At 38.0% G+C, this 14,866-nt stretch overlaps 1 protein-coding gene across 5 annotated transcripts in view; it reads left to right on the top strand.

Moving 5' to 3' along the window:
* Positions 1-412: 412 nt before the first annotated feature.
* LOC117410990 (tyrosine-protein kinase Fyn) overlaps positions 413-14,866 on the top strand; it is a 74,975-nt gene continuing 60,521 nt past the window's right edge. For 2 of the 5 annotated variants that reach the window (XM_034017980.3, XM_034017975.3), the window contains exon 1: positions 414-632. The gene's annotated coding sequence lies outside the window, so the exon portion shown is untranslated. Of the gene's footprint in view, positions 633-12,692; positions 12,944-14,866 lie in introns of those variants that run through there. The other 3 variants (XM_034017978.3, XM_034017979.3, XM_034017977.3) reach the window with 3 other exon arrangements.

Raw genomic sequence — 14,866 nt, 5'->3', positions numbered from 1 at the left:
TGGAAATTGATGTAGTGTTGATGTAGTCTAGCACTAGACAGATGGACGTCCCAAAGGTGTGTTTTTCCTATCGCGTTGTGCAGCAAACTACAACATAGAAAATAATGACACATTATATAGCTCTATTAAAAACAGTGCATAAGCAGAATGCAAATTATTCTTCTTGTTTCACAGAACACTGCAACATAACATCCCATCTTACGCATTCACGCCTACCTCTTTTTGCCATCAGACTTTCAATACCGTATGACACACAGCTATAAGCAACTCCTGCCGCTCTATACTATCAGCCCAGGTCACCAGAGACGCCACCTAACCTATTTACCAATCAATCTCCCGCCCCTCTTTCCAGCAATGGAAGACGATTGGCTTGTGAGAGTCCGCTTTACCCTTCAATTGGTTGCAGACGTTGTCTATTACTGGGTTGGTCCCGTTAGTTCATTGTGAATTTGCTGCAGCTGCGCCATCATCCGTTAAGCTCAGCGACAGAGAAGAATAATCAGTGGGAACGTAATTTTTAACATCATACGATCTTAACACACACACACACACACACATACATATATAACATAAAACGAAGAAAGAAAGAAGCTGCTTTTAGAGGGGATATGAATTAACCAGCCGCACTTCAGGTAAGACGCTTTTTTTTATTTCAGGGAAAACTAGCATACATAATTACCAAGATTTCTTTAGATTCGGAAAATCTATTTATTTGTTTTGATGGAACAAAAACTAATAAACAGAAATGAGCAATACTAGTCGTTATTTGAAACATCGGATTGCTTCATCATTAGTTTGGGAATCGGAAAAAATAAATAAACATGCATCTTCTGTGTCCTGCAGTGTGTGTTGATGTGCTTCAAAACGTTTGGTTTTATATTGCATTTGTACAGTGTGCATTGTGCATTGCCGTTAAGGCTGCATGAGTGGAAGCCTGTGCTCTTTCAGTCAGACAAGGCCGAATTAAAGTACAGTATTTGTGATACAAGTGAATTAAATCAGTGTGCTGTGTCTGCGAATACTAAGGCAGCAAACCGTATTTTTTTCCAACTCTGCCTGGGCAGAGGTAGTCTTGCTGTACACGACTTGACCAATAAGTGGATTGTTTCTACGTCTCCCACGTGGAATTCCATGAGCCATTGTTTATTTTAATTACATGTAGCATTTGTGTTGCAAACGGCGATGTCTCCGATTTCTCTTGTGTTACAAATAAACGCATGCTGCAACATTGTTTTACCACCACTTACTATCAGGGATTGCATTTGATTCAAATCCGGCTGCAAGACCTTTTTAAAGCGCCAGTTAACCATAACTTGGATTGCAACTACGTTTTGCTATTTGAATGAATGGCCAACATTGTTGAGTGGATGTTATCTTGTATGTATAATAGTTATGCCTACTAGAATACAATGACATTTTTCCTGCACTCGTTAACCTTCTGTGCGCTCAATGAAAGCCCTTGTTGACAGTTCAGTTTGTTTACATTCCAAGAAAAAAAAACGTCCTCTTCCTTAAAACCACTCTGTCACTACTTTGCAATGTGTGCCAAATAAGCATGCTGCATTTAGCCCTTGCAGCAATAGGGGGTTATATATTACATCGCCAATAGAGATATTACATTTTTAAAATATTTAAATATGGACCAATACAACCTTATGGAACAATGCATCTTAAAAACAAAATGCAGAGACAAAAAAATAAATAACTATTTCAGCTTTCTTTTGTCTCGACTTAATTATTTCTGTTCTATTAAATACATAAGAGGGAGGTATTTTTAGCTGGGCCGAACACGAATTTAGATTTGATGTAGCACCCGGGAGGTGCACTCGTTCTTTTCGATCAGTCAGGAAAAATAGCAGACGGAAATAAACTAAGAGCACAACAATATGCAGGGCAACGAACATCGTGTTATTAAATACAGGTGCTTAACTATATTTAACAAATAGGACAAGTCTAGAATACACAGTCACGGCATGGGGTTTGTACTGTTCAATAAAAACAATAAATAAAGCATTACAATTCAAGAACAAAGTGCAGGGCTGCTCAATACGATAACGGAGACGGGGCTTATTAAAAACAACAATAAAACCAATCCTTTAAAGCCCCCCGTCTCCAGCACTCCTCTAAAACCCCCAATGTCTTTTAAAAATACTAAATCTAAAACAGTTAAACACACACACACACACACACGGAGGGAGACAGGAAGCACAGCAGGAGCCTCGCTGTAAATGTCGGCGGCTGTTTCAGTCATTTTTCTCCCCAACCCACCGCCAAACACAAACAAGTCTAATTCCTTCTCTGCTCCTGCTGGCTGTGCGTCCAACCACACCAGATAAACCCGGGTTCACATCCACGACAAAATCCAATCTCTCGAATACAAAATAAACGTGCTTTAAAACAAGGTGATAAAATCAAAACAAACTAACATTAAATCAAAACGTGATTACTACCATTTACAGTGTTAATAAAAAGTCCCTAAATAAAGTGCCTAAATAAAAGCTATCCCTTTTAATGAGGGTCACTTGAGATAAATGGAGCCCTGCATCCTGCAGATCCGTTACATCCTTCCTCACAGCCATCAAACCTCACCGCATCACTTCCTGTTCATGTTGGTGTTCTCATGGACTGTGCAAAGCCTGACGTCATGAATCAGGATGATTTTGTGGGATTTTTCTGTTTTTTAAATATGTGGGTCAAATGAAACGTATCAGTTCAAAAGAGATATTCTGCTTTGGTTTTGTCAAAACACAGCCTAATGTTAGGATTCAAGCAAATATAATTGTAACATCTGTAGAGGTCTTTGCACTAATAAAATGAATTATTTATTTGTTATAAGTTTTATAAATTTTACATTTTCTGAAGACCACAAAATAATTAATGTAATTTTATTTGCTTCATTATGCAAGTATTAGCAGCAGTTGGCTGTAAACTATTCAAAACAAGGAAACTGCCACAAATTGATTTTTCATTTTATCAAATTAGGTAAATGGATCATAAAATATGTTTTTTTAAGAGGAACCCTTTTTTAAACATGTTTTATGTACAGTATTTGTCTGGGCAGTGTTCACTCTGTATAGTGGGAAGCAGGTTTTCTGGGTATTTCCAGGAACAATGTAAACAGATCCAATCTAATTTAAACTCAGTGTAAAATTGATGGTTGCTGTCTGAAAAAAAACAAACAAGTGCTTTAAAAAAAGGTATGCACTGGCAGCTGGGGCCGCTTCTAAGAAAATAAACAACATTATTTTCTAGCATAGTATTGGCTGGGACCTAAAAAAAAAAAAAAGTCAAATATTGGTCAGAAATCTTTCTAAGTCTCAGTAACTGGTGTTTCTATCAATATTGTAGGGATCTCGGTTAACGCAGGCAGGCGCATCAGACAGGGTGAGACAATCCACACACAGGTGGAGGGCGGGCGCGAACCCGGGACCTCTCGCACTAAAGCAGAGCACCGATACCGCTGTACAAAAGAACAACGAGGGTATATCGGGTATGTCTCCATGTGTGATTACGTCACCTACCAGCCCTGCTGCTGCCTTCCCTCGTGTACGCTACAATATAAACAATTTCAGTAAATTAGTTGCATATGTTTTACATGATGTAACAATGTTGTAATTTTTGTTTTTAATGATCAGTGATTTCTTTATAAAAGCTTTAAATTGCATTAGCATATTTCATATTGACATTAAAACATGTCCGTTTAGAAGCAAAGGGGGGTTTCAAATAAATGAGTCTGTTGTTCACCCATGATTACCGTCAACACGGGCATAGCACCTATTCGTACATGTATGCAGTATATAAAATACATGAATTCAAATACTGATTTCTCTTTTACAAAGGTGTTGCACTGCACCACGATTCAGTAAGTAATTATCTTGCATGGTTTTGAAGTTACTAACTGAAGCTATAGGCTCTCTCTCAAGGATGTGGCTTTCGGCAGAAGGGGAAGAAATAGTTTTTTTTTGTTTTTTTTAATGCTGGAGGAACCTTTTAAAATATACTGTTTCTTTTTGTAACAAACTATTCACTGTATTTTCAGTTCTATGCAGAAACCTGTTGTCAATAGCCACTGCCAAAAAAAACCCCAACAACTTTGAAGTTAACCGCAAATGGCATTAAAAAGGTTTTTTCTTTTTTTTTTAATTGATCAGTTTTAAATTGATGTCTATTTATTTTTTATTTTTTAACTGCAAATAGTTTTAAAACTTGTCTTTCTTTAGCTTCATGTTAGGAATGCAGTATTGGACTGAATTCAGGTTCAAAGTACTGTAGGTGTCCCAATACTTATTGGAGGGTAGTGTGTTTTTTTACAGTGGAGTGCAACACATAAATAATATAACAGTTTGTACCAGTTTTGTGAAAGGTTTCTCCATGTTTCCGTGTTGGTAGTATTGCCTGTTTTTACGATTGCATAATCAGTTATTAGCGCTTTGCTTTGTTGGTGTATAGTAAATAAACAGAAGTGTTTAGGTAAATTGCAGCATTTGTATTGAATAGCGTCATTTCAAATGTAAAAACACTAGCAAAAAAGTCAGACCCGCTGCCAGTATTTTATGCCTCCCCAGTTTTTGGGGCCACCACTGCTACTGCTACCATGCTAAACTATATCTCAAGAGTTCACATTCACAGGCAGATTAATGCTTAATTACTGTAAGAGCATGTCCTTCGATTTCTTTCAGCACACTGTTTTGATTAGTGTTTTGATTAGTCTTGTTCCTTTAAAATGTGCTGTGCCTTAGGTGGCTTATTTAACAAATCTATTGGTATTAAACACAGTACAATACAAGTTATTTATATAGGTCATTTGGGACCAGTTGTATAGTAAAGATTTATTTTCAATTGATGAAATATTTAAAATGTGTATGATGTGCATATCTTTATATTGATGTCATGCTGTGTGATGATGCTGACATCAGACACATTCTGAAAAGGGTTTGCTGTGTGATGATGCTGACATCAGACACATTCTGAAAAGGGTTTGCTGTGTGATGATGCTGACATCAGACACATTCTGAAAAGGGTTTGCTGTGTGATGATGCTGACATCAGACACATTCTGAAAAGGGTTTGCTGTGTGATGATGCTGACATCAGACACATTCTGAAAAGGGTTTGCTGTGTGATGATGCTGACATCAGACACATTCTGAAAAGGGTTTGCTGTGTGATGATGCTGACATCAGACACATTCTGAAAAGGGTTTGCTGTGTGATGATGCTGACATCAGACACATTCTGAAAAGGGTTTGCTGTGTGCTATTTTTCAGCACAGTGAAAACGTGGTAACGCATACAGTAGGTAAGGTTGTAAAACAGAGATATGGTAAAGCATATTTAAAAACATGGTAAACCAGGGTAATCTATGGGAAATGCATGATATAATAGTGGGGGGAAAAACAGGAGAAAACTGAAAAAATTGTATAAATTCATATGTAACTCCCCCCTACAACATTAGTGTCTTTATACATGTGTTTCATAACATTAAAAAAAAAACCCTGAAAATGTTTTTATTTTAGTTTTAATCTTTTTAATTGGCATACATGTTATAAAACACCCTGGTTTTCAAGGATTCTTTACTGAAGATAGTTGGTCCTTCCATAACTTAAACACTCAATTAGAAATTCCATGGTAAAATCTAAATGTGTAAGTTAATTCTACACTAGTTTCAGCTGTTGTCTCCGTGAAACAGGGCTTTTACTTAATGTTTTCTATTTATAAACCAGGTGTTATCTGAATCCTGTATTGTTGTTTATTTTTTTTCTAAACTGTAAGTACCTTGATAACCTCTGCCTTTTAAGGGTACAATTTCAAAGTGGACCAGATTGCCAATAGCATAGTCTTACAAAACAATTCTTGAGAGTCAATTATAAAACAAGGATGGTCACACTATAGAACAGTCTTAAATGGTCAAGGCCTGTGTTGTTTAATGCACAGTCTTTGCAAGCCCTGCTGTAGATGAGCTTCATTGCTGTTTCTGAATGAAACCATGTGACCAGCCTGGAATAACCAGTTATTTGTATTGATCAGGAATCTCTAAAGTATTGAGTGGTTCCTGAAGCTCAAAGTCTTGCCTCCTACCTACTCTGTTGATGTGGACTCGGTGGGTTTAAACTGTAGAGAACCATCAGTAAACACGTCATTGCAAAGTGGGGTTGCTGGTGTGTGCCCACTGATGGACCTGAAGTGAAATAGTTTCCATTGTTCATCTCTGGTGATGTGACTTGTGTGAGTTTCAATTTGAATTGATTGGTGAGAATTCAAACAGGCTTTTTCCATAATGATAGTTTTGACCTCTCCTAGTTTTTTTTTTAACAAACCCAGCACTGAAATGGGCAGAAATGGTGTCTTAAAGATTGAGCTTGTCCTTCAGAAGGGGGGTGGCCTATGTGTTTCAGTATTGGTTAATTAGGACATTGGTAAATCTAAAAAATGAATTATAAGAAGTGTTTTTAATTCAGATTAGTACCTAGTCAAGGAAGCAGAATATGACGCTTGCTATTTAAATGATCATCCCCACACTTGAGCTAGTTCAATCCCTAGTCCAATCCCTAGTCCAATTCTGGCAATCAATAGGACACCAATGCATTTGAATTATTCTATCAACAGTGCCATAAACTAGTGTTTTTAGCTGTGCTTACACAGGCGTTCCTTCCATTAATATGTAATGTTGGTTTTGAATTTTGAGTGTGCTGAGACTTGGACTGGGCCAGGGCCTCCTCAAAGAAGAGTCCTGCTGCTTAGGCCTAGATCTAAACTGGTGACTCCAGGAGAAAGCCTAGACCTGCATGTTCCTTTAGCAATCCACCCGTCTTCCTTTAATGCAATTCATATTTTATTCTAACTACAGTGGTATCAAGTTTGTACACAAATGCTCTCGCTTCAAAGGTTATGTTGACGGCCACATGCCCTGCCCCACCTTGCCCTGCACTACATTCCCCTGCTATCTCACGCTCTTCAGTACTTCCCCATGTTTGTTAGACATGATGTAACGAGAGGATTGCATGATGGGAGGAATAAAAAGGAGACATCCTGTAGTGCACTGACTGCTCAGGGTATAGCAGAGTCAAATACTTTGCACTTAAATTCTGATAGTACATTTTAGTTGCTGACTGACAGCCAGGTGGAAAAAAATAGAAAAGCTTCTGCTGACGACAGTGATGGGATTTAAAAATTCACCACGTGCCGAACTAGTGCACGAGGTGACTGTCTCCATGGATATCCTGATTAATCTGACGGTCAGATTAAAGAAGTACTGTAAGAGCTAAATGTATGAGCATGGTTGAATGGTAACACAGTCGATGCCCTGAAACTAATGGGAGGAATAAGGAGACCACCTGTAATGTTTGTAAGGATCAAGGGTCACTGTGAGGAGGAGCCCGTCGCTGCACCTACTACTGCTAATATCTTATAAACCCTTTCAGCTGGCAGCTTCATATTGTCTGTGCAATGCCACATGCCTTTAACCTTTGATCATATTCATTATACAAACCACTCGCTTTCAGACTATGTTTTGTAAGCTGTATTCTGTGATCCTGTCAATACAATTCCATTACAAGTGGTGCGCAGTAGAAATTAACCTTTTAACAGTGTTTTTAACCTCTGGACATTTATCGATGATTAATCTTCCACGTTTCCTTTTTACTTCATGTTCCCAAACCACTAGAGCTGATATGACCTGCACCTTCAAGTATGCTACCTGGGATGCCATGTTTTTGTTCACAGAAAACTCCCATTTCTAGTTGTGAATATTCAGAACACAGCCTTCTCCTCCTCCTACTCACAGCTGCTGACATTTAGACAGGCAGTTTGCTAAACACTGAAGGAAATCCTGCTTCAGAATGAAGAAATCGAAAAACAAAGCATCGTCAACCATCGTTATATTTTCCTGACTGCCCTGCTTTTCAGATTTTCAGCATGCGCAGTTAATTGAAAGAGGAAAGCAAAGATGAGCTCCCTGTCCTATTTTTTTCTAACACCCTGCAAAAACATGTCAGAAAGACAACCGTTTCTATAGACCCCATAACTGCATTAATTTTAGAGCGTGAATAGTATAATATATTACAAAACTGTGGAAAAAGTAAAGACGCTGCTTTCAGTATCGAGCTTTAGTTCCAACAAGCCGAATGAATTCTCTTTCGGTTTGACGGCTGTTGTTCTTGTCCCTACTGGATTGTATTTAATTTTTAAAAGTACTTTAGCGCAAGAGATTTTTGTCACGCGAGTGCTGTAAATAGCATTCCTGCATAATACAACAGGGACCGCCTTAAATCTTGATGCCAGTAGAGCCATTACCACTTTGTGTTTTTATATTAAAAAGTCGCATTGAAGATGTAGACCCGAAGGGTTTAAATACATTTGTCTACTCCTTTTATTAGCTTCAGTAACATTTTCACTACTCCCTTTAGCAGTTATGCAGTTGAACCTTCCAGGTCATTTGTAGTACATTTATTTTATTTTGAAATGCCTGTGAAGGGACAGCACTATTAATGGAACAGGCGTCCACTACTGCAGATGCTGCACACATATTGGAGTTGAGCTTCTCTTACCTGTTAGAACTCCACTGTTAGCAAAGCTGTTTCAATGTGGTCTGTGAAGCTTGCAGGCTGGACTATAGCAGGGTGTGTTTGGACATGCTTGGGAGTGTGACAGATACCTGACAGGGGAGAATGGATTATGGGTTTAATTTAATGATGTTAACTCCTGTTCTTATGCAGACTCGGTCAAAGACAAATTCACATAGGAGGTCCAGGTGGGTTAACAGCCCCTAAAACACAACATCATCTGTTTCAATTGATCTAAATGGGGTGGTGCTTAAGTACCACAATCGTTGTGTATTTTTATCTTTTTAATTGTATGTAAAATGACAGGTTTGATCTGATTTTAATATTTAAACGGAGATAGTACAGAATTTAAGTCTGACAACTGTTCCGAGCTATTGAATATACCCTATTGTGTCACTCTTCTAGTTTACTGGAAACCTGAAAAATATAACCCAGTTGCTTAACTTTCCTTCCATTCATGTGTATTTGCAAGCCACAGTCTTCCCACTCTCAGCCCTCTTAATGCAACATGCCTACATTTCTGATTCACTCAAGCGACGCTTATTGTTACCCATGGCCTCCTTCGAACAGTCTCCCTGGGGAAGGTTTCAGGAGAAAAAAAGGAACCCTGAGATAAAAGGTACTGAACCCAGATTTTATGAGATTACAAAAAAAAAAAAAATGTTTTGCTGTGTCCATCCTCTGCTGGGCTTGCCCCCAATGGGGATTACAGTATTAGTGGCTTTGTGATCTGGATACCTGCCCACCATACAAGCATGATTGAATACGACAAGAATGGCTTGTGTATCCTTTTTTATGTGCAAAATAAATTGTTTTGACTGATGAGTATGTTTGAGTAAATGCTGCAGTTGCCAAGGGCATCCCTTCAAGCGAGATTTTGTGTCTCAGAGGGTTAAACTGTAATTATTATTATTATTATTATTATTATTATTATTATATTACTAAAATTTGATAGCCACTACTGCCAGATGTGCAACAAATATATTAGGGTCTCCATTACATTTATCTAAAACACAGTAAAACATTTAGTGTTTTACTGTTTCTAAAGCTCTGAGGGAACGCTAGAGTAAAGTTTTTGTTTTAGTAAAATGTATATTGAATTAAAGGTGATCTAGACTTGAGTGATTATTCAGTAAGAATTAAGTCAATAGGCTTTAGACAAAGCTCGACATTAACATATATTTGGTAGCTTTTTTTTTTTTTATGCAATAGCATTTTTCTGATACCTTACGCTGCAGTTTATATGACCGACCCTGAGTGAACACGTACATAATTACCGGTATTAGTTTTTTAAACACATATGTTATCTTTCATAAAGCGGGAAACCATTGCTAATAAAGCTTCCTGATTTGTAGATGACTGAAGTTTGTTCCACCCCACGTAGATACATGTGAGGCGCACAATGCAAATCGTATTGGACAGTGGAGTACACATACTGTCATAAATCACAACGTGGATACAATTTCAAGGTATGAAAGTAAAATTAAATAATTGTAAAAACATTGTGATTTTTTAAGAGCTATAACGTTACCATGATCCAAGTAACGGCTTCCTTTTTTTATCAGTACGAATAATAGACAAAGTACAATCTTGAGGTACATTCATTTATCTGTCTGTTTTCTTTTTATAATAGATTATCACTACCTTACTTACTTCTCCTGTTTAACTAGATAAACGTGTGCTTTACCTTTATATATATTGTAGCGAACCTCAGTTCCCGCAGGCAGGCGCATCACACAGGGAAAGGCAATCCACACACAGGCGGAGGGTGGGCGCAAACTTGTGACCTCTCGCACTAAAGCATAGCACCGATACCACTGTACAAAATAAAACAAACAGTAATTCAAGTGAAATTGCCTATGTGTGTTGCAGCTAAGGTATGTGCAGTTGGACTGTTAAAATGGGGAGCCAACTCCAGGACTGCGATATATCCAAATCCGCAGTATAATGAGGTGTGTGTGTGTGTGTGTGTGTGTGTGTGTGGGTGTATATATGAGAGAGAGAGCATCAAAAGAAACTTATCACTATTATAACACGTTTATAAAAAAAGCAAAAAAAATAAGGTATATAAATGATGGACTAAATGTTTTTGGTTTCTTTTTAATCACTCGATCATTCATCCTTGACCATGACACGCTTGAGTGACTATGACTGAAGCGTATGTACTTAATCACCTAATTAGTGAGACAGTTGATTGGACACTGGATATGGAGTGATTTCAGCTGTTTTATTGTAAGCTTGAATGAAAAAGCAATAAAGAAAATCACAGAAAAAAAAACAATATGCCATGTCTGTCACGAGAGCAGCGCCTTCGTGCAATTGGCATGTTGGAGGCTGGACTAGGGCAGCGTACTGTGGCTCGTCGTCTTGGGTGCTCACAGCCAGCAATTTCAAACCTGGCAAGATGGTATAACCAGACACACTCTGTCAATGACAGGCCACGAACTGGGAGACCAAGAAGCACAACACCTGCCCAAGATCGACAGATCATTTTGCAGCATCTTCGTGATGTGAATTGTTAATCAGCACAATAAAAAGTCAGTGAATTTTATCCAAATATAAGTGATAAGTTTCTTTTGATGCTCAGTATATATCTATATATCTATATTGTGTGTGTGAATACCTTTTTTTTTAAATCGCTTTATAGGTGTGTATGATTTGTTAGTTACCGAAATCTCAGTCAACAACTGAAGATTTCGTACCACTTAATTTGCACCGATGAAATATAACCTGGGTAACCGTACTGATGGCATATCAAATGCTTAGATGACAGATATGGTTGCATTCTTTCATTACTTAGTTGAGCATAAGGTGGTTTTCAATAAATACTTTCTGATTTAAATATAGGCCTACTATGTGATACTTTGGGTTTTTCAGTCTATTTAAAACAGTAGGTAGGTGTTTATTTTTAAAATTATTTTTTATATATAATTATTACTTGAATAGTAAATCCTCACTACTGCCTTAAAGTTAACTTCTAGCCCTGCATTAGACAAACATTACATTCATTAGCAACAAGGTTGCATTGATGAATGTTCAGAGTGTGAATGATTCAAATGAGTCGAATACAAATCTTTTTTTTTATTTTCAGATCTTGGATCAATGATACTGTACCTTAATTGATCATTCATGAAATGCATACACAAATGGGGGCAACTGAAGATTATATGTGAGGTGGAGATACCGGGTAGTTGTTGCAACATTGACTTCCTCTCACTTTTATTGAAGTCATTTTGTATTTAACTTTCTAATAAAAAAAAACTTCAGATGTAAAACTATTGAGAAAGATGCATCCTATCCAGTACTGGGATCTTGGTGATTCGTCCGGTAGCAAAGGCCCTGAGTTTTGTGATACAGGAGTTCAGGTGGAGCAATCAGCAAGAAGTGTGCTTCCTGTGGAAATTTGAAAAGTGAAGAAATAAGTACTCAGTGCAGCCTGCATTCTGTAATCACTTCAACATGAACACTTATTTTGCAGACTCCATGTAGCTCTATCATGACTTATCAAATTACACACATTATTATTATTTATTTCTTAGCTGACGCCCTTATCCAGGGCGACTTACAATTTTTACAAGATATCACATTATTTTTACATACAATTACCCATTTATACAGTTGGATTTTTTACTGGAGCAAGCTAGGTAAAGTACCTTGCTCAAGGGTACAGCAGCAGTGTCCCCACCAGGGATTGAACCCACGACCGTCCGGTCAAGAGTCCAGAGCCCTAACCACTACTCCACACACCCTGCCCTATTTCTGTAGATAATGGGAGCTGGTGCCTACTACAGTACCAAGCACTGGGAGTTTTTTTACTCAAGGGTGAATAGGCCTTTGACACCAGGATTCCTTTGAGGCTCTGTTTCACTGTTGACTGCTAATTGCTAATCTGCAGTACAGGTAGTGTATAGCAAAAGCCTGAAAATATTGCAGTCGGCAGCACAGGATGGAAGCAGCAGAATAGCACTGGTGTCACACTTCCTGTAGATGCCAGATACGAGTGTTCAATTTAAGTCATTTTCTATTCCCAGTAACTACGATTCAACTCGGAGGTTTAATTTGGTGGTAACCTATAGAAACGTAGCAGTGCTTTATGTAGAAAGGGACTTTGTATCTGAACAGGTACGTGTGGTTGTGTGAGCAGTACAGTAAACCCAGCAGTCAGCGTTTTCATTCCAGAGTTTGCATTGACCTTGCCTCCTCTCCTCTGATTGAATTAAGATGGAGTGGCACCTCTTTAGCCTGTGTCTGTCACTTTGAGGACTAACGACTGCCTCTGATGTTTGGTCGTTTGGCTTCATTCCTTGCTGGCTTTATTAGTGCTCTTTTGGCTGATGTAAGCAAATTTAGCACATAAAATCTATGTGCCGTGAATGAGATGTTAGAGGTAAGTGAAAGTTTCCATTTTCTATTCATCTATCCGTATTTGCACTGATGGCTTTTATCCGCACTAGGGAGTCTAAAGATTGGATGGTCTCCATTGCTTTTCATTTCCTAGCTCTAAAAGACCTTGATAGTTTAAACATTGCAGTCCTCTGTGCTTTATTATTATTATTATTATTATTATTATTATTATTATTATTATTGTTATTATTGTTATTATTGTTATTATTATAAAATGTAGACTGCTCTACAATTTAAATTCCTAGTGGGATATTATGTTTACTATAAGAAAGTGTTTCTTCCAGAAAACTGTTCCATGAGCAGCAGGATGTGGTTTTTCCTATATTATCTGAACTCTGCAGAAACCATTCCTCCTGGCACCCACGCTGTGATGCTCAAGCTGGAATCTGCTGTGTCCTACAGTACATACCACAGAGGACTCTGCTTCCAGTGCATTTTAGAGCACTGCATTATTTGAAACAGAACAGACCAGATTATGATTAAATTCACTTGCAGCTACATTGTAGTACATGCTGACTAGGTCTGAATAAGTGTCCCTGATGACTATCAGTTATATCTTGGTCTGTGTACATTACATGAAATACTTGTCACATGGTTACAGTACATATACAGCATATAGAGAAGAGGTTATGTGACAGAACTGGGTAAGGACATGCTTAGCATTTTACTTACTGTATAAAGATATCGTAGGGATTTCATTATTCTGTTAGCTCTCTGAATATACGGAACTGCCGATTTTGTTTACTGCTATATTGAAGCTTTTTTTCTGTTTCAACGTTACACATACTTTCCATGTGTTGAATTTCAGGCTTCTCATATGAACAGAACGCATTATTACGGAGAGCCGTTGTGTTAAAAGTACTGTTGATTTTAAAATGCAGGTACAGTATGTTTCTTCTATTGACAAAGAGGATTTGGACCACATGTCATTTCATATGTGACTCATCTTGTCTACAACAAACCATTCCAATGTGAGCATGGAAAGTGTGTGGGTGTACCATTTCCACATCTTTGTACGTTATCTCTGTTTCAAAGAGCCTTATATACATGTTGCAGATTTCTTTTTTGCGTCCCAGTTTTCTGTAGAGTTATTACTCTGCAGTGCTGATGCAATTGCTGTAAAGAGTGAAAAAAAAAGAATAGTGTTTGCTCTGTCAATTAAACCCTGACACACAAAGCTAAGACCTTCAATCCGTGGTCGTTAAAATTCATTGACAGCATTGGAGGATAAAAGAATATTGAGAGAATTTAACAACTACCTTTCTTGATACTTTTACCTTAAACAACATGACAACTATGGAAACCACGTTTGGCAAAGAGCCTTCAAACACAGAGCAGCCAGGAGACCAGACAGCACCTCTCAATGAGAGAAAGAAACATTTAAAAAGACACCTAGAGATAGACTCTGAGGGACTAGATAGAATCTGACAGAAATAAAGCATCCTTGAAATGACAAACCAGCTGGGCAGTCACAGTTTTTTATGACTGGGTGAGTGAGAGTAACACAAATATGGACTTGAAAACTGTCACCTTAATACAGTTCTATGACCAGGGCCATATTAAGGGACGGGCCTACGGGGCCCAGGCCCAGAGACCCCAGAAAACTATGGGGGCCCATTATTATGACCTTACATATTTTATCTTCCATTTGTATTATTTACAGCACCTTAGAATGTATATGTATATCACTGTAAGCAGTAAATACTGTTCACAATTTTACATTTTTATTTCATAACAATTGACACCCCAGTGGCAAAGTGGTTTGCAGTGTGCAGGTGTAGAGGTGATGCAGTGCTCAGTAATAACAAATACAGCACAGTTCACGGTGAAAAACAGCTCTTTATTTGTGCTGGGCTGCTTGTTTGGCAACCTTAAATAATAACACCTGGCTCTACACAACGATGTG

Source organism: Acipenser ruthenus, chromosome 6 (assembly GCF_902713425.1).
Source record: "Acipenser ruthenus chromosome 6, fAciRut3.2 maternal haplotype, whole genome shotgun sequence".
NCBI classification, from domain to species: domain Eukaryota; kingdom Metazoa; phylum Chordata; class Actinopteri; order Acipenseriformes; family Acipenseridae; genus Acipenser; species Acipenser ruthenus.
The sequence above is the reverse complement of the archived record's forward strand: the minus strand, read 5'-3'. Positions and strand labels throughout refer to the sequence as shown.